A 20,995-nucleotide genomic window follows, 5' to 3' on the forward strand; every position below is an offset into this window, starting at 1 on the left:
CTTCTATCTCATAATCATAGTTGAAGAGGGTTATCGGACGGTACTGATCCACACGCAAAGGTCCCAATTTTTTGGGGATCATGACAATTTTAGCAACCTTAAAGCCGGGTGGGAGAAGGTCTCCGTGGAATACTTCGTTCACCATGGAAGTTATCGTATCTTCTATCAGGGGCCAAAATCGAATATAAAATTCTTTGGGAAGGCCATCGGGGCCAGGCGACTTGTGGGAGGGAGAAAAAATGGCTCTGAGCACTATGGGACTTAACATCTGTGGTCATCAGCCCCCTAGAACTTAGAACTACTTAAACCTAACTAACCTAAGGACATCACACACATCCATGCCCGAGGCAGGATTCGAACCTGCGGCCGTAGCGGTCACGCGGTTCAAGACTGAAACGCCTAGAACCGCACGGCCACACCGGCCGGCGTGGGAGGGAGAACTAGCGACAATATCAAGTATATCATCGCAATGGAATACAGAGAAAAACTCTTCCTGGAGAGCTGGCGTAACAACACTATCAAGGAGGGAGGATAAATCAACAGATGGCGGGCTGTCTGAATCCAATTCACTCTAAAGTTCGGAATAGTACTGGTAAAGTTCACTCATGATATCAGATTGGGAGGACCACTCACGCCCATCTAGAGAACGAATGGTAGAGAGACACGTCCTTTGAGACCGTTTGTGAAGCCGGAGAAGATTATAGAGAGAGGTCAACTCATCCCGTACGATTGACCGAGGCTGGGAACGCAATCGGATACCATCCATTTGCGTACGTTTGAGTTGTAGAAGTTTCGCCTTCACATGGTTGATGTCGACGACTCTCAAGGGGGCATCACGGGCATTATCGTAAAGATCGCGAAGGACAGTATAATAAAATTCTCTAGTTCGCCTTATTTCAGCCGCTTTTTCAGTGTTAAAATGCTTGAGTGTATTTCGAATCCTGGGTTTAGCAAAGGTAACCCACCATCCTAGAAGTGAGGAATAAGAGAAATACGCTAAGAACTCAGTGAGCATGAGATGGACCGTACATGCAATGTCGCCATAACATCAACCCTTAAAATATATGTCTCTTCATCACCCACGGATTTGTATGGTTTAGAAAATGCGGGGTGGTTCATAGATGATCTGGAGGATAGAACAGTTGCAGAGTGAGCCGTGCACGGCTAGCATTTCTCCTATTTATTGTTTGTCATCTTCTATCACGGTACTGCTGCCTTGTTTTCTTATTCCTTTTAGGGGCGTCACTAACCTCCTGCATTACTTGCCCGTGAGTGGCAGCAGCAGCGCTTATCGATAAGTGCACTCTCGTACCATCTCTGGAGCGACCGAGATCGTCGTGTGTCTGGCACTCAGTTCAGGACGGGTAGTCGGGACGCAGCAGCAGTGAAGTGGGCGACGGAGCGCCGGTGAGGCCCCTTCCGCTGGCGACACAAATAAACTGTCCGACGGAGGGAGATTGGAGCGGGACGACCATGGGTTGGTCGTTCGGTTGGTCGTCTCATCGCCCGACGTATATTTGGTTCTTTCACCGTTTTCGGGCCTGGGCAGTCGGTCGGTTGGCGTGGAGCAGCGAGGATATCTCCGTGGGACATAGTTTGGCTGGGGCCACTGGCGGTCTCTACGCGGTGTCGGAGCGTGTGAGGCTGTTCCCATTGCTACGAGGTCCGAGGCTCACCGACCCTGGACCCGAAAGCTGAGTTTTGATTTAATCTACCAGCAAGTCAACACTGTTCACATTGTGCCGTTTGGAGTTCGTTGTCAGCTTTGGGGTATTCCGGAGCCGCCCTTCTGTGGAGTTTCACTGTATTTGGTTATTTGAATTGAAGTGCACCAGCAGAATCTTCTGCCTTGTGCCCGTTAACGTTCCGGTTACTTGCCCTTGCCGTCGAGGTAAATTTCTGGTAGTGTAGTTTCCTTATCAAGTTATTGCTGTCCAACACGGTGTGTAGTTTGAGAGCTCCATGTATGATTGGTTGTGAGCGCCAATATCTTCTATGTTGTTCCGTTGAACTCTCTGTTGAGCCCCGACGGGGTGAAGTGAAAGTTATCTTGTCCGTTGACAGTCGGTCAGTTGGGTTGTCGTCGGATAGTGAATGGTTGGTCCGACTGCCTGTCTCACCTAACTGAGCGTTAGTGTTTGGATTCCAGGCCGACCCTCGAACATCTGAGCGGCCTCGGGTGTACTGCCTTTTTTATTTGTTCTTGTTGTTTGTACTTGTATGGCTTCTAGCTGACTTTTTTTAAAAAATTAAGGTTTTTTTGTCCTTAAGACGTAAGATTCTTTAGTTCAAAGAACTGTTTCACGTAAGGCCTTTCCCATTTTAAAAATTTTAGTGTTGTTGAATTTTAAGTGTTGGGCTTTCAGCCGATTTTGAATTCAAATTGTTTGCTCTGAACATCTCAGATTCTTTGGGACTTCAGATAAGATAAGGCTTGCCTTTTAAATTTTTGATTATGCTTGCGTTTTGAGTTATTGGCCTTAACCCGTTTTTACATTAAAGTGGCTTTCAGCTGGTAATTAAGTCCCAAAGGTTAAAGCTGTGTGCTTCAAAAAATTTTTTTGGCGTCTTGTAAAGTTTGATCAAATAATAAAGTTGTATGTCTGAGTGTGATTGACAGCCCCTTATTTTGGCCCCTTTCCACAATTTAAACTACCCGTCCCGTCCTGCAGGTTAAGCAGGGTGTATTACAGAGTACAATCGATTCATTGCATGCATACATCTAAAAATACTTATGGGCTACTTCGAGGACATGAGGCAGATTATTTTTTTTTTTTTTTGGTCATCAGTCTACTGACTGGTTTGATGCGGCCCGCCACGAATTCCTTTCCTGTGCTAACCTCTTCATCTCAGAGTAGCACTTGCAACCAACGTCCTCAATTATTTGCTTGACGTATTCCAATCTCTGTCTTCCTCTACAGTTTTTGCCCTCTACAGTTCCCTCTAGTACCATGGAAGTCATTCCCTCATGTCTTAGCAGATGTCCTATCATCCTGCCCCTTCTCCTTATCAGTGTTTTCCACATATTCCTTTCGTCTCCGATTCTGCGTAGAACCTCCTCATTCCTTACCTTATCAGTCCACCTAATTTTCAACATTCGTCTATAGCACCACATCTCAAATGCTTCGATTCTCTTTTGTTCCGGTTTTCCCACAGTCCAGGTTTCACTACCATACAATGCTGAACTCCAGACGTACATCCTCAGAAATTTCTTCCTCAAATTAAGGCCGGTATTTGATATTAGTAGACTTCTCTTGGCCAGAAATGCCTTTTTTGCCACAGCGAGTATGCTTTTGATGTCCTCCTTGCCCCGTCCGTCATTGGTTATTTTACTGCCTAGGCAGCAGAATTCCTTAACTTCATTGACTTCGTGACCATCAATCCTGATGTTAAATTTCTCGCTGTTCTCATTCCTACTACTTCTCATTACCTTCGTCTTTCTCCGATTTACTCTCAAACCATACTGTGTACTCATTAGACTGTTCATTCCGTTCAGCAGATCATTTAATTCATCTTCACTTTCACTCAGGATAGCAATGTCATCAGCGAATCGTATCATTGATATCCTTTCACCTTGTCTTTTAATTCCACTCCTGAACATTTCTTTTATTCCCATCATTGCTTCCTCGATGTACTGATTGAAGAGTAGGGGCGACAGGCTACAGCCTTGTCTTACACCCTTCTTAATACGAGCACTTCGTTCTTGATCGTCCACTCTTATTATTCCCTCTTGGTTGTTGTACGTATTGTATATGACCCGTCTATCCCTATAGCTTACCCCTGCTTTTTTCAAAATCTCGAACAGCTTGCACCATTTTATATTGTCGAACGCTTTTTCCAGGTCGACAAATCCTATGAAAGTGTCTTGATTTTTCTTTAGCCTTGCTTCCATTATCAGCCGTAACGTCAGAATTGCCTCTCTCGTCCCTTTACTTTTCCTAAAGCCAAACTGATCTTCACCTAGTGCATTCTCAATTTTCTTTTCCATTCTTCTGTATATTATTCTTGTAAGCAGCTTCGATGCATGAGCTGTTAAGCTGATTGTGCGATAATTCTCGCACTTGTCAGCTCTTGCCGTCTTCGGAATTGTGTGGATGATGCTTTTCCAAAAGTCAGATGGTATATCGCCAGACTCATATATTCTACACACCAACGTGAGTAGTCGTTTTGTTGCCACTTCCCCCAATGATTTTAGAAATTCTGATGGAATGTTATCTATCCCTTCTGCCTTATTTGACCGTAAGTCTTCCAAAGCTCATTTAAATTCCGATTCTAATACTGGATCCCCTATCTCTTCTAAACCGACTCCTGTTTCTTCTTCTATCACATCAGACAAATCTTCACCCTCATAGAGGCTTTCAATGTATTCTTTCCACCTATCTGCTCTCTCCTCTGCATTTAACAGTGGAATTCCCGTTGCACTCTTAATGTTACCACCGTTGCTTTTAATGTCACCAAAGGGTGTTTTGACTTTCCTTTATGATGAGTCTGTCCTTCCAACAATCATATCTTTTTCGATGTCTTCACATTTTTCCTGCAGCCATTTCGTCTTAGCTTCCCTGCACTTCCTATTTATTTCATTCTTCAGCGACTTGTATTTCTGTATTCCTGATTTTCCCGGAACATGTTTGTACTTCCTCCTTTCATCAATCAACTGAAGTATTTCTTCTGTTACCCATGGTTTCTTCGCAGCTACCTTCTTTGTATCTATGTTTTCCTTCCCAACAGATTATTATGAATGCTAAACAAGAACTCATTATAGTATGTAGTGCGAAGAATAATAACTCGTACATTTAAGGAGCTCAAGAGGGGAATATTATCAAAATCAGCAAGATAATATGGAAAATGTCTCACATCAGTGTATCAGACAAGGAGCGTTTGAAGCTTTTAAAAGTACCGAATTCTGGTACATGTGTATCCGTAACATTTCGCTTGTCGGTTGTTACCGAGTAACCAGTGCTACCGACTGTAAGCGGACAAACATGAGCTATTAAAACTTCTTCGCAGCTAGAAACACCTAGATTTATCATACTTGCGTTTCAGACTGACAGAAGAGGAAGTATACCAAAATGATTCCCATGTGTTCGGCAACAAATTAACTAACGTCAAAGTCTACCTGCACTGAGGATTCTACCCATATGACAATTTACAGCTGCAATGGTCAGTAGACTGATGACAAAAAAAAAAAAAGGTACGAAAATGTATAAAAACTAGAAAAAACTAAACTCCTCCTTAACAGCCCATGAAGGCCAAACGGTAACGACCGGCCACCGAGGCATCCTCAGCCCCTAGGAGACACTGGATGCCGATATGGGGGGGGGGGGGGCATGTGGTCAGCACAATGCTTGCCTGGCCATGTGCCAGTTTCCAAGACCAGAGCCGCTACTGCTTCCCTGTAAGATTATAGTGGTCCCTATGAGGAGTTTCCGTTTTTATGTCTAACGGCAGCCCACAGATATGACAGTCAACCGCATTATTGTACAAATCTTCATTCTCTTTCGGTTTCGTCATGGGAACACTTTCGTTGTAAGGATTACGAACTTCCCTTGAAACTTTTTCGAGCTCAGTCAGTAACCAAACCGCAGGATTATTGTAGTGGTTAAGACTGGAATCACAGGATGTCACTATTTGTTACACTGCCGCATATGGTACGTGTTTTTCTGTGAAGGCGGTATGTGAGGCCGCAGGATCACGTTCAAAGTGGGCCACACGAGCAGTGTACACTACAAACAGGCATTGCTCCTGGTGGTGAGCATTCTTAAACTTCATAAATTTGCTTTCCTCAGTAGGTATGATAACACTTACTGGGTCCTTGGAAGTGCAATGTACTAGATGTGCCGCTAATAACTTGTCTCAGAATAAATAACTGAGGCACCTTAAGCAAAAGGCTTTACATGATGATTAGTTGATAGTTGGGAGGAAAGGAGTCGGGACATGTCTTTAATCCAAACATAGTGATAATTATCACCTTCAGAGAAGAAAAGCATGTTTACATGCAACTCACGTTCAGTGGAATATTTTGAGAAATGTATGGGCCGATGACAATATGCTTGTCTTGCTCATCTGTCTTGCTGACAGGCCATAAGCATGAACCAATATTCCAGTATTATGCACCTCAAATTTAGGTATGTCCTGGATCTTGATGGGGAATTCGATACCATCAAGGTTATAATGCCCACGAATGTTATCACCTACATGGTATGTACTGGGACGCTCAGGATGATCCCTATGATCGTAATATCTCTCGCAAGCCAGGATTGACCATGCAGAACAAGCCTGATCCACTCTATTTTCGACATTAACGCATGCATGCTTATTAGCTATATCTTTAGGGAGCTTGATATAGCTAGACCCTCCATTTCCTAGATCATAGACATGTGTATGGATGTCCAGGTGTAGTATTCAGCTGAGTGTTTTAGGAGACTCCCTGACTTCCATCTCTGAAAACTGGGCCACTGTAGCACTCAAGGTAGATTTACGAAATCGCTCGGCGATTGACATGCTCTACGTTATCACGCCATTTTTCCCCCAAAGTTGATGAAGAGATGTCTCTTGAACACCAGAATCAACTTGGGGGGGGGGGGGGGGGGGGTGCACTGCACTTCATTTAATGGCCGGATAACATGGATCGTTGACTACTTTGAGAAGCTCCAACAAAAGAAAGGCATGCACTTAGAAAACCAAATGGGTCGCGGTACCCTCCTGTCAGGTTCTCGATCCTCATGAATGAGATTCGCACCTCAAAGGCGTCTGCAATCACTGAGTATTCTAACTGTCCTTCAATAAAAGTATGGGAGAGAGAACTGCCACAGGATCTTCACTACTACTGTTAATGCTACTCTGTGTCCACCCTGTTGATGAGGGAAAATCAGATTGTACTGAGCCACACAAACCTTGTGTTTAGGCCGATTCTGACGAGGCTGACATGAAAATAATGATGATGGAGGATGCTGCTGTGGTGCTACCGGGTCAGACGAATGGGAACATCCAGGCAGTGGCAATGGTTCCTGATGCTGTTGCTGCTGCTTCAAGCCTGACCCAGTAACTTGAGGGATTGTAGCTTCTTGCTCAGCCCACAGACGCCAGAGTGGAGGCGCCAGGGTGCCTATCATTGCCCTTACAGGCGGTGTGTGCCTTACTGGGGTCAGCTGCAGAGATGCAAGCGCTGTAGAAGAGATGTAAAAAAAATAGTTAAGTACATTGCTTACTGCTGCTGGCGCAGTGAAAGAAAGGATACTGATGATTACAAGGTTATAAACAAATTTTTTCGCTCTTACTCCAAGGCATTAAGACTTCATAAGGGGACTCTACCACACCCTCAAAGAAGTCATCATCATCATCATCATCATCTAACAGGGTCAGATCATGACGCCTTTCCGCCTTTGACTGACCCATTCAGGTATGTTATTATCCCCATCAGCATCGGCATCTAGCAATTGGTCAGTCTCGCCTACAGCAACAACAAAGAAGATATATAAACCTATTTGCTAGAGAAAAAAAGAGGCACCTAAGAACAGAATCTTTTTTTTTTCAACTTAAAAGTATGCAGCTCGGACGTCTCATTTTGCTGGACGCTGTTGCTGGATCCGCTGATGAAAAACCTGAAGTTGTCTGTCCAACAAATCGAACTCCTCCTCTGCAGCCGTTCCTATAACAGGACGAGACATAATTTTTATTTATTTTGAATGTCGAGTTAAACAGAAAGATCACACATGAATATATGTTTTCTGTACTTACTTGAGTGTTGCTGTTGGTTATCCACAGCTGGAGGCTGTTCCACATAGCATTGTTGCTGCTGCAGCAATACAGCTTTTTGGCCTGCAGTTTGTTTTGCATTTGCATGAAGTGAGCTAGAAAAAAAGTATGAAACAAGAAATTTTTTTTCGAAATAACAAGAATGCTTTTATGGTTAATGGTGTTTTCACAAGTATGCACAGGCATGATGAAGGCTTTTAGCGGTGAGAACGTTTACCGTTCTTAAGACGTTTGTTGAAAGCAGGACATTACGATTTCTGGGAAGGGTAACATGTGATGGATGGGCTGCCTCATCAGGATTATAAGGAAGAATGCATGCTGTGTTATTATGGGGTATTTTCGTAAACAGTTTCTGAAAGCATTGCAAAAGATTTCTATAACGTGTTCAGATGGAGACTTACACTGACATGAGACATCAGTGTAACACTGACAACCTTTTAGATGCATCTGGGAGGGTGAGTCGCTAGACAAACACCTCACTCAGCAATTAGGATGGCACTGGACCCAAGGCATTGATCGAAAGCGTTTTTACATGTAATGAGTGTTTGTGCACTGCATTATTTCGGCTATTTAAGTGTCGTAAGTGTGTTTGCAGATTGTTCAAAAATGTTCAAATGCGTGTGAAATCTTAAAGGACTTAACTGCTAAGGTCATCAGTCCCTAAGCTTACACACTACTTAACCTAAATTATCCTAAGGACAAACACACACACTCATGCCCGAGGGAGGACTCGAACCTCTGCAAGGACCAGCCGCACAGTCTATGACTGCAGCGCCTTACACTGCTCGGCTATAGATTTTCATACATGCATTATTTTGGCTGTTTTCCACATAGTGAACGTGTATGTACATCAGTGTAATGCGTTATTTTGTGAACACGTCTGTAGCTGGTGCAATGCATTATTTCGACAGTTTACAGTTAGTGAGTGTGTTTTCAGAGCGTTTTACATGCATTATTTTGACAATTTACGCGTTGTTTGCGTATCTTAACATTAGTGTATGGCATTAGTTTGGTAATTTATGAGTAGTTTGCAGGTCTGTAGGCTACTTATTGTGACCCCAAGCACAACAGGGTGCATGTTTTGTATTAGTGTAATAAATAAACTATGTGACATCTGTCCCTAAATATACTGTTCCAACTTCCCACTGAAAATAAGTAAAGTACACTCCTTCCTCTCCAGCATCTGGACACAGGTAGTGTCCTTTTCCCGCCATTTCCCCCCAGACCGCCATCACGGATTACATCAGGGGAGGAACAGCAGCACTGTCTGGTGGTGGTACTGTGTACTGCGTCAGTTGGACTCCCAACCTCATTGTGAACACACTAGATGGAGGTACTTCCTATGACAACTCAGATTGTTTAAATATACAATGTATGCAAAATAAAGAGTTATGTCCATCCTATCCAGGAGCCCAGCATAGACTCAGTATTTTACCTGCCAATCCCAAGGAAGAGGTGGTGATGGGATGACTTAAATTAGTGGAGGTAGCCCACCAAAATTTTCCCACCACTTTCTTAGGTTAGTGGAGGTTGCCAAAGTGACCTTTTTTTGCACCATTTATTTCCCAACAAAATTTTGCCGCCATTTTTTGAGGACGGGAGGGAAGGGCATTAGGTTAGTGGTGGTAGCCCAATTGACCTATTTTCCCGCCAAAAATTTGAACTTCCCACTGTGACGTTGTCACATCAATGGCCACCATCTCGTATCCGCCATCTTGAATTAATTTGGCAACAGTGCAGAGTGGGACAGAATGAACTTCATCCCACTACTAGCGCCTACCACTAACATTGCCAAATCCAGATTAACACGCCAACCCCATGCAGATACAGTCAGGATAAGAACAGGAAATAATGTTTTGGGAACCTCGAAATAAAAGTTGATACCTGATAACAATTTCACCTATGAGTTAGTGAATAGGAATGACATGTACTGGTTATTAATTATCTGGCGTTTCTTTCTTTCTCAGTGGCTAAGAGACGTGTGCATTCCGACATGTGATGTGCATGGCTAGGGTCACTGTGATGCTTGGTGACACAAATAATTTCAAATTCATGTGTTTTTGTTGGTATCTGCAGGATTAACAACACCACAACACGCAAATAATTCAAGAAAAAGAAAGTAGGGTTTATCGTTCTGTCGTCAACTAAGAGGGAGTGCAAACTCAAACTGAGGAAGAATAACGAACAAAACTGGCCATACACTTTCACAGGAACCATCCCAGAATTTGTCTTAGGTGATTTAGGAAAATTACGAAAACCTTAATCTGGGGCCCTATAATGGGATTCAAACTGATGCCCTCTCGACTGAGAGTCCACTATGTTTCCACAGAGCCACCTAGCAGAGGCGAAAACTGTATTTAGTTCCTATGAGGACACAGACGTCAGCTGATCTCCGTGATCCCAAGTTTCGTTAGCACGAGGCTGTGGTTAACATAAATAAACAGTCACCTTTTCGTTCATCGCAAATGAGTGTTAGAGCTAATGACTGGTCTCGTGGTCTTAGCAATCTGCTTATTATGGATGCTTGTGGTGACAGTTTGCTTGCGCTACTTTTTCGTTAATTGCTCAGCGGGAACATGCCCATCAACGTTTTCATCACGTGTATACGCATTCCAATACGTGACGAGCCTGGCTGGGATCGTTGTGTTATTTCCGTTTATCTGAAATGAGAGTGCAGAGATAACTCGCTCAGAGACGATGGTATGACGAATTCAGCTGCAATGATACGGTATTAACGCTTTCGCAATGTTGCAAAGACAACGTTGTCTCTATTAGATTACTTTTTTATCCGTTATACTGCTGTTGGTTGCCCATATTCGCATTTACGAATACATTTCACGAACTTTTTATCCTTGTTTTTTTTTCAGTAGAAATGTTTGATGATAAATCAGATTGTGAAAATAGTATAAACAGTGAAGTATTGTACGCCGTATCAGGTGATAATTTTATACAATTACTCACACATGACATTTCAAACTTAGGAACTCTTGGTGTATCTTACGATCGAATACTTTTCGCGAAAACCTTTATGTCAGCTACTGTATTGAGTTATAGCACGTTGAGGTGCACACTTTTTTCCACATTATGTTTTTCTAGCTTAAGGATGGCCACCTCATGAAAAAGTGATCCAAAATTCCAGGAAAGGCTCTCGCTCTGATATTGTTGTGCTTTCTTAGAGATTTTGTCGCGCATTTTAGCAGCTAGACACTTCAATCATAAGACTTGCGCTTTCGCTTTGCGAAATGTCAGCTAAATAAGATTGTCTCAGTACTGAAACCTAAATGGGTGTTCATTCGTGAACATGGGTTGTCCGTTCGAGTTTCAAGGCTGATTGCGATAAATTTCGTCTTCACGAGTGGCTTTTTCGTTACAAACCAACCAAAGCACATTCAGTAAAAGTGAAACTGCATAAAACAGTATTTACGCAGACAGGCGTGTTACGAGACAGTGGTTCAGTATTAGGTGCTGAAATGAAACAGATAGTTTCTGCTTACACCATTGTACACTGCCAGACAAAAAAATTATCCAAAAGGGCAACAGGTTCCAAAAGAAACTCTACGGCTTGAGAGGATACTTGATGTTATTTCAGTGACCACAATATGAAACCAAATTTCCATCATGAATTTTCATATACTTGCGTTTACCATGCTAACACAGTGGGACAAAACGAATGTATTTTGTATAGAACACAGCGAAGAAATCATGAAGGTTAAAGTTTCGTCACCGCTAGTGGCAACAAATGAGGTCATTGTATAAGGGACGATCAAAAACTTTCCGTTCGGGAGCGATCCTGCAGCATATATGCAACGTAACGCAACTTCGATGCGGGTGTATAAGCAACGACTTACAGGCAAGGGATCAGTGCAGCATTCGTGTCTTTCCGATATACGTGCGGTAAGTGCGAAAACGACGTTATTACTAAATGCACCCGAATAGGATCAATCTGCTGTTATTTTTTCCTGCGGAATGACACACACGGGTAAACATCCATCGTAGGATGAAGAACTGTATGGGCCAGCATGTTTGTTGAAGACCACCGTTGTGAATAGTGCGCGACAAGGAGTACTGCTACTTCATAGTAACTCACATCCCTGCATCGCAAATGTGGTAACGCAGAATTTACACCAACTAAACTGGGAGACACTCGAGCGCTCGCCCTACAATCTTTATCTATGCCACGCGATTATCAAGCCTTCGGTCCCGTAAAAGAAGTCATGGAAGGGCTGACGATACCTGTTGGACAAGGATGTGCGTCAGCCAGTTGCAGACTTCTTCACCTAGCAGGAAGGGTGTTTTACCAAAGGGATATCTTTAGCATGGTGTGTCGGTAAGATGATTGCCTCTATGATCACGACGATTTTACCTCATTGGCATACCGATTTTGGACTGTACGGTCTTCGAACGGAAAGTTTTTGATCGCTCCTTACAAATTTAGTGCGTTGTACAAGTTGAACCGCCAAAGAAACTGGTATAGGCTTGTGTATTCAAATACAGAGGTACACTATGTGATAAAAAGTATCCGGCCGCTGACTGAAAATGACGTATGCGTTCGTAGCGACCTCCGTCGGTAATGCTGGAATTCATTATGTTGTTGGCCCACCCTTAGCCTTGATGACAGTTTGCACTCACGTAGCCATACGTTCAATCAGGCGTTCGGAGATTTTTTGGAGAGTGCTGCACTGAGGAGAAGCCTGGCATGAAGTCGGCGTTCCAAACATCCCAAAGGTGTTCTATACGATTCAGGTCAGGACTCTGTACAGGCCAGTCCACTACAGGGATGTTAAGGTCGTGTAACCACTCCGCCACAGGCCGTGCATTACGAACAGGTGCTCGAACGTGTTGAAAGATGCAATCGCCATCCCCTAATTGCTCTTCAACAGTGGGAAGCAAGAAAGTGCTTAAAACATCAATGTAGGCCTATGCTGCGATAGTGCCACGCAAAACAACAAAGGGTGCAAGCCCCCTCCATGAAAAACACGACAAAACCATAACACCACTGCCTCCGAATTGTACTGTTGGCACTACACACGCTAGCAGATGACGTTCACGGGGCATTCGCCATACCCACACCCTGCCATCGGATGACCACTTTGTGTACCGTGATTCGTCACTCCATACAACGTTTTTCCACTGTTAAATCTTCCAATGTTTACGCTCCTTAAACCAAGCGAGGCATCGTTTGGCATTTACCGACGAGATGTGTGCTTTATGAGCAACCGCTCGACAATGAAATCCAAGTTTTCTCACCTCCTGCATATCTGTCATAGTACTTGCAGTGGATCCTGATGCAGTTTGGAATTCCTGTGTGATTGTCTGGATAGATGTCTATTACAAATTACGTCCCCCTTCAACTGACGGTGATCTCTGTCAGTAAACAGACGAGATCGGCCCGTACGCTTTGTGCTGTACGTGCCCCTTCACGTTTACCACTATCACGTTGGAAACATTGGATATAGTGATGTTTAGAAGTGAGGAAATCTTGCGCACAGACATATTACACAAGTGACACCCGATCACCTGACCACGGTCGAAGTCCGTGAGTTCCGCGGAACTGTTCAAATGGTTCAAAATGGTTCAAATGGCTCTGAGCACTATGCGACTCAACATCTTAGGTCATCAGTCCCCTAGAACATAGAACTACTTAAACCTAACTAACCTAAGGACATCACACACATCCATGCCCGAGGCAGGATTCGAACCTGCGACCGTAGCGGCCGCGCGGTTCCAGACTGTAGCGCCTAGAACCGCATGACCACACCGGCCGGCGCGGAACTGTCTCACGATCTCTAACGACTACGGAGGCCACTGATATGGAGTACCTGGCACTAGGTGGCAGCACAATCCACTTAATATGAAAAACGTATGTTTTTAGTGGTGTCACATAGTGTACGTAAACAGGTAGAATATGGCGCTGCGGTCGGAAATGTGTATATCTGCGCAGTTGGTAGATCGGTTACTGCTGCTACAATGGCAGGTTATCAAGATTTATGGGAGTTTGAACGAGATGTTATAGCCGGCACACGAGCGATGGTACACAGCATCTCCGAGGTAGCGATGTAGTGCGGATTTTCCCGTACGTCCATTTCACGAGTGTACCCCGAACATTAGGAATCCGCTAAGACTGAAGAGAATCGTTCAGCGTGATAGAAACGCAACCCTTCCGCAAACTGCTGCACATTTCGGTAGTGGGCCATCAAAAAGTATCAGCGTGCGAACCATTCAACGAAACATCAGAGATACGGGCTTTCGGAGCCGAAAGTCCACTCATGTACCCTTGATGACTGCACGACACAATGCTTTACGCATCACTTTGGCCCGTCAACACTGACATTGAACTACTGATGACTGGAAATATGTTGCTTTGTCGGACGAGTCCCGTTTCCAGTTGTATCGAGGGGATGGACGTGTATGTCTACGGAGACAACCTCAGGAATCCATGGACCCTGCATGTCAGCAGGTCTGGCAGGTGACACATACTTAAGCATCGTGTCTGATCACATGCATCCATGTTCATTGTGCATTCCGACGGACTTGGGCACCCCAGCAGGGCAATGAAACACCCTCACACATCCTGAATTGTTACAGAGTGGCTCCAGGAATACTTCTCCGAGTTTAAATACTTCCGGTGGCCACTAAACGCCCCAGACATGAACATTATTGAGCGTATGTGGGATGCCGTGTAACGCGCTATTCAGAAGAGATCTCCACGCCCCCGTACTCTTACTGATTTGTGGACAGCCTGGTGTCAATTCCATCCAGTCCAGCACTACTTCAGACATTAGTCGAGTCCATGCCACGTCGTGTTGCGGCACTTCTGCGTGCTTGTGGGGGCCCTACACGATGTTAGGCAGGTGTACTAGCTTCTTTGGCTCTTCAGTGTAAGAACATATGACAGTGGATATGGGCCAAGACCTCGAGGGTCCGCCATCGTTATATCCTAATATGAAGAGGGCCATTTTTTTTGGCAACATTCTCTCTCTATGAAAAGAATTTGTGTTTCCCTTTGAACACTGTATGAATATTGGCAAACTCAAAGCAGACGATAGTGTAAGAATCTGTAGTAAACGTAACTGCCTAGTGTCTGCGTCACATTGCTTCACTGTTAAAACAATAATGTGGATTTGCATTGATTATGGACAAATTATATACAACGAAAATACACGTTCGATTCTGTGCAATACTGAATTTTCATTGACGAACTCTGGGGACATTTTTTTATACATACCTGTAGATAGAACATGGCATAGACTAAATACTCTTCCATCACGTCTTTCTAGTGGGGGGTAAGTACTCAGGTGTTGCACAGGATACGAACCACTGATAACTGCAGTGGGTGTTACTCTTTACATAGAGTATTAACTGCACCAATAAATATTCTTTTATATTTAAGGAATTCCACATCAGAAAGTAACTAACATAAAGATAGCCTTCAAAATTAACTTCTTATCAGTTCTCTAACGATAAAAAATGGTTCAAATGGCTCTGAGCAATGTGGGACTCAACTTCTGAGGTCATCAGTCCCCTAGAACTTAGAACTACTTAAACCTAACTAACCTAAGGACAACACACACATACATGCCCGAGGCAAGATTCGAACCTGCGACCGTAGCGGTCGCGTGGTTCCAGACTGTACTAACGATAAAAGGTATGCTATTTATTCAGACAGTTTTAAGATTCCATCTTGACTTCTACTACCACAGTGATCGATAGTAGTTTGGTTATTAAAATAGAGAACCTTGCACCCTCACGCCCCTTTCCCCTCTTCTCCCTTCCGTTCGCTCCCTCCCTCCCTCCTTTCCCCCATCTGCCTCTCTCTCTCCGTACATTTGTTTCAACATGTAATGCCTGAGAATATAGTAAAACCAATAAGAGCATCCTGGATCCGGAGAAGATTTTCAGGTTGTTTCCCTTGGTAATACACACAGAAAGTCCCAAGAGGAATGGTCAGTATTCAGGGACATGACAGGAATCATCATGTGAAACAGAAAAAACCGTATGGACAAATGTCCTATTCCGAATGGTTCCCGAGATAGAACGCATTTCACGTACATTGTTATTTATTCTCTGTATTATTCAATACATTGTCAGTTTTGTAAAAGTACACATTAACGACAATTAGTAAACATTACAACACGCTTATTACGAAGTGCCAATTGAAAAATATGTATATTTTTAACTCATTCACCTCTAAGCATTATCATACACGTCACGCAACAGCTGACAGTAGGACCATGTTGCACTGTTTCAAAATTGTGTTGCTGTTCCTGCACAGGTTGTTGAACTACACGTTCAGAAGAAAAATGGGAACTTGGAAGAATACTTGTTTCGCGCAATCTGCTGATAACTCTGTCAAAAAAGCCACGATCAGTAACTCGACGAGTCGGAAAGCGTCGACGGTATTTTTCGACAGCAGAGGCCCTACCATCGCAGCAGCCGTAAACGTACACCATACCTGCATATTCTTCTTTAGTACACAGGTGTGGCGGTTTAGCCAGTGCGTCTACAAATACAATTAACCTATTGTTTCCTCTGATATACACTCGAACCTCCGTACTACTTGTCTAGCAACAAGCCATGGACTACTGTGCGTTCAACGGGCTAGTTTAATGGCAGAAGACATCCCGAGGGAAGAGGTTGAAAGCAACGAGGTAGACTGGGCGAGAATAAAACGTCAGAAGAGGTTGGGCTGGTAAAACAAACACGAGCCCAAAAATAAATTTACGTTAGGTGTGTTGCAACTCAGAAACCGTTCCGAATAGAACATAAGTCCATATGAAGTTTTTTGCTTCAAATCAGTGTTCCTGACATATTCCTGGATGCTGACCATTCCTCCTGGCACACTTTGTTTGTCGCAACTTGAAATACTCTCCCATTTATTCCTGTTAGGGACCCTTTTCCCCACTCGCTGTAAGTCTTTGCGATGAATTTTTCTGGTAAACTGGTCTAGGAATAGCGTCTTTGACTATTGATCGAAACATCCTGGGTTCCGACCTCGATCTCAAGCAGTCCTAGGATTCTGAATAAAGAAACATACAGGAACTACAACCGAATACTTCAACTATTAGGACTCGTCCTCCTTCAGCAAAGAACTTTGACAGAAGAAGGTGAAGAAGTGGATGGAAGTTCAGGGTATCCTTTTCCAATTGGCAAAAGATTTCCTATTACTTACACCTGCTCTTCCACCTCTCACCACCATCATTTCCACCTTTTGGATCTTCGGAGGGGACTGCCAATGGCAATGTACCAAGAGAAGATCATCCAAGGAAATGGTGACGTTGTTCTAGTTGCGACGTGGGACGCCAGAAGTCAGAGCGTGGTAGGAAACGGAAAGAGGATATTTATGTCCAGATGATTATAGAATAATATCAACCGTAGCAGAAAGTTTTATAATGCGAGTAGGAAGGCAGAGCAGGTAGTGTGTTACAGTAAACAGCTCAATGACAGGATTATTCTCATCAGACTCGACAGCACATCAGCGTAAACAGCAACAGTTGAGATATAGATGTCGACTTCACAGGCAGAAGTCGAAGTGATAGTAGTTGACAGTAGTGGACGGTTAACTCAGTATGTAAATGCAGATACAAATCCAATAATCATGAGGGAATAGTTCACTGTGATAGAGGAAGAAGTAGAATACATAGTAAATCGAGAACATGGAATCAGTAGAAAGAGTGAGAGAGGAGAAATAAAATGCTCCTTGAGTTCTGCAATAAATTTCAACGGGTAATAACAAATACATTGTTCAAGGCTCACAAGAGAAAGAGTTATACTTGCAAAATGCCTAGAGATATAAGAAGATACCAGCTGGATCATACATCACGGTGAGACTGACATTCCGAAATTGGATATTATATTCTAAAGCGTATCCTGCAACAATAAAGAATCAAGTCACAATTTAGTAGTGTTGAACACTAGAATGAAGGTTAAGAGAATAATTTAGAGGAATCAGTGTGTAAAGAAGTGGGAGGCTAGAGTGCTGAGGTATGTTGAAATGTACTTGAGGTACAATGGCACAATGAATATCACTGTGGATAGTTGGGCTGAAGAAGAATGTATACCACTAAAAATGGCAGTCACAGAATTTGAAGCAAATACGATATAAGAAGCAGACTAGCACAGCCAAAGAGGGGATTCCTTAGTGAGGGAATTCTACTAGTCTCAAATATAGGGTATAATGTCTTGAAAAGCCTGAGGATTAAGTCTGCAGTCTGCACTGCATGGAAGTGAGTCGTGGACTGTTGGTAGTAAACTGGGAAAGAAGAGAATCGAAGTATTTCAGATATAGTGGTGTACATAAAACGTCGTTGAAAATTAATTGGACTGATCGAATAAGAAATGAGGAACCGGCGAGGAAAGGAATATATGGAAGTAGGGACAGAATGATACACCGCGTATTCAGATATCATAATGTGGTCTGCACGGTACCAGATGGAGCCGTAGAAGGCGGAAACGGTAGAGAAAGAAAGAGGTTAGCTTATAGGAAACAAATAATTGAAGACTTTGAGCGTAAAGGCTGCTCAGAAATTAAGTAAGTACCCCAAAAAACCTTACGAATTGATCAAGACTAACAGTCAAGGAAACTAGAGCTCATACGGTGGCTTACCGACACTCATTCTTTCCATAGACTGTTTGCAAACGGGGTATGACGGAATGGAAGAGAAAGTGGTTCCAGGAGTGCCCTGTGCCATACACCGTAATTTGACTTGCGAGTTTAAAGACTGATGTACATGTAGAAATAGTGGAGGGGTCTCATAAAAAAGCCCAGAAGACTTCTCAGTTGCTATTAGTACCAAATTAATGATTTTTAAGTTACGACTCTCTGTATCCAACTGAACATAGCCAACAGTTGTTTTGACAAACCCATTGCGCTGCAGTCTTAACGTATCATCAGTGACATAATATACGTGTACACTTTCATTTGTATGCTGTGTTTAAATTTACAGTTTCTGCTTTTGTACATTTAAGTTACGTGAAATATATATTGAGCAAAAGGTGCCTAAGTCAGAACTGTTTGCAACTTACACGTGCAATAGCAGAACACGTAATTAGAAAGCGAAACTGCATATGCATTTCAGGCCATGGATGACAGATAAATAACTTCAAACGAAACGCATCTGGCAAGACAATTATTGTATTTATTCGCTTACATACAGACGGTGCTAAACGTAAAACTCAATATATCTCTAGCATCCTACTACCGGGCCGATATTCTGCAATGTTCGCTATTGAGGACTCCTTCGGCGATGGGTAAGAAGCACCAGCAATTCGTCTCCTGACCCTGGTAGCTGACGTCAAGCCAGAGATAAAACTAGAACGTTGGCACCTGCGAGGTACTTCATGTCGTGCTGTAGTAACATCTCTACCTAGCTTACACCGTACTTTCATGACCTGGCTGCTTAGTGGTCTTCGACTACATCTGGGATTGCTGCATGTTGCCCACGGATTTGCTTGACCCTGAAATATGGAATAGCTGTATTACTCTCTTGGTGTATTCTACAATTTACGACGACCCGACATGGACCGGAAATGTTCACAATCAAGTGATTACACTGCATCCATATTTTCTGTGTGATAAAGAATGCGTTTCAGGATTTCAGGAGTAATAAGAAGCCGGATTAAAAAAAAGGAAAAAATGAAAAAGGAAACGGACGAGGGAGAATAGGACTCGTCTACTGAGAGTTCTGTAAAGAGTTAATTATGTATATAGACAGTTCATTTGTAGGTTTTAATGAGAGAGTTTTCGAATATCATAAAAGGTCACATAAATAGCCACATATTTTCTGCATTGATTTAGAAGTATAAATTTTTTCACCGCTAAGGGACTGTAGACCTTAGTATTTGACATCAGTTTGTGATATCTCGTGACAAACACAGATAGATTCCGCTGAGAGACGTCAGGTTGATTGGAATAGATATAATTTTTTATTAGAGGTTTTATATGAGTTAATGTACTGAAAATGTTTGTTTTGTTTTTGTTTCTTGAAGCACGTTCGAGTTCGACAACGAATTCGTGTGTTGCTTTGACGACTCAAGAGCGGGTGTACGGGGCGGGCGCTACTGGGGTCCAACCGACGGTCAGCGGGCTGCAGACGACCTGGAAACTTCGTTGAAATTAATTTGTATTTGTTAAAAATGTCTTGCTAATAAATGAACATAAAATTGTATACACTACTGCATCTGATATTCGACCGTTAACATTAAAATGTTTTGATATATCAGATCTGTAGATGACGGTGATTGATAACATCTGAGAAGACATATTAATGTAGTTTAGTTGCATGAATCGGTTAATATAGCAATCTTTTATTTTGAGACTTCCTAGTTGTATGAGGGATCTTTAAATTACTATTCTTATAGCTCAGTGGAAGTTATTAGAAGATTACACTGACAGTTAAATGACAAAGTGTTCTTACTCACAGATTATGATCGGAATTGTAACAGTATCTCTAGTAGTTAATACTGCGAAGAGTTAGACTGATTATTTTGCACTTCAGTGTACAAAGCGTACTGAACTCTAAAAACATTTGAAAAAGTTTAATGCTTTTTTAACCAGCTTAATAGTAATCTGATGGTTAAAGGAAAATCAATGAACGATATTTCGACGATTTTGAATTAAACGCATGTGAGTTACGACGAGTCAACCGAACAGATTTATCAACAATACTTACGCGTTGTTGAACAACTTGTACGGTCTAACTGTGACATTTGGTAGACTCTAGGTGCCTTGAAAACCAGTCAGAGTTAATGTCGGAGCGATATATGAACAAGAGCTATTACGATTAACAACAAGAATGTTATCTTGGCCTGCGATTCATAGCTGATGTGACCATTGATGTTCAAACTGTATGGACGAAGTGCAGTTCATTGTATCAGTTGAAGTGAGTTATTTAAAAGCTTACGTACTCAATAAAAGGCGTATCGTTGAATGCTTTCATTACAAAAATACAGAGATTATCGTGTTGTTGTAGTATCGATATGTGGAATCTTCGTTTGTTTCACAATATCATGAAGTGTTCTTACGAACGTAATCCAACATTACACGTCCACATTGCCCATGAGACTACTGCTTGTTAGCGAAAAGGATCTGCTGTAGAAGAATCGCATTTAAATACACTGAAGAGCCAAAGGAACTGGTACGCCTTGCCTAATATCGTGTAGAGCCCTCGCGAGTACGCAGAAGTGCAGCAACACGACGTGGCATTGACTCGACTAATGTCTGAAGTAATGCTGGAGGGAAATG

Source organism: Schistocerca americana, chromosome 3 (assembly GCF_021461395.2).
Source record: "Schistocerca americana isolate TAMUIC-IGC-003095 chromosome 3, iqSchAmer2.1, whole genome shotgun sequence".
Lineage (NCBI taxonomy): Eukaryota > Metazoa > Arthropoda > Insecta > Orthoptera > Acrididae > Schistocerca > Schistocerca americana.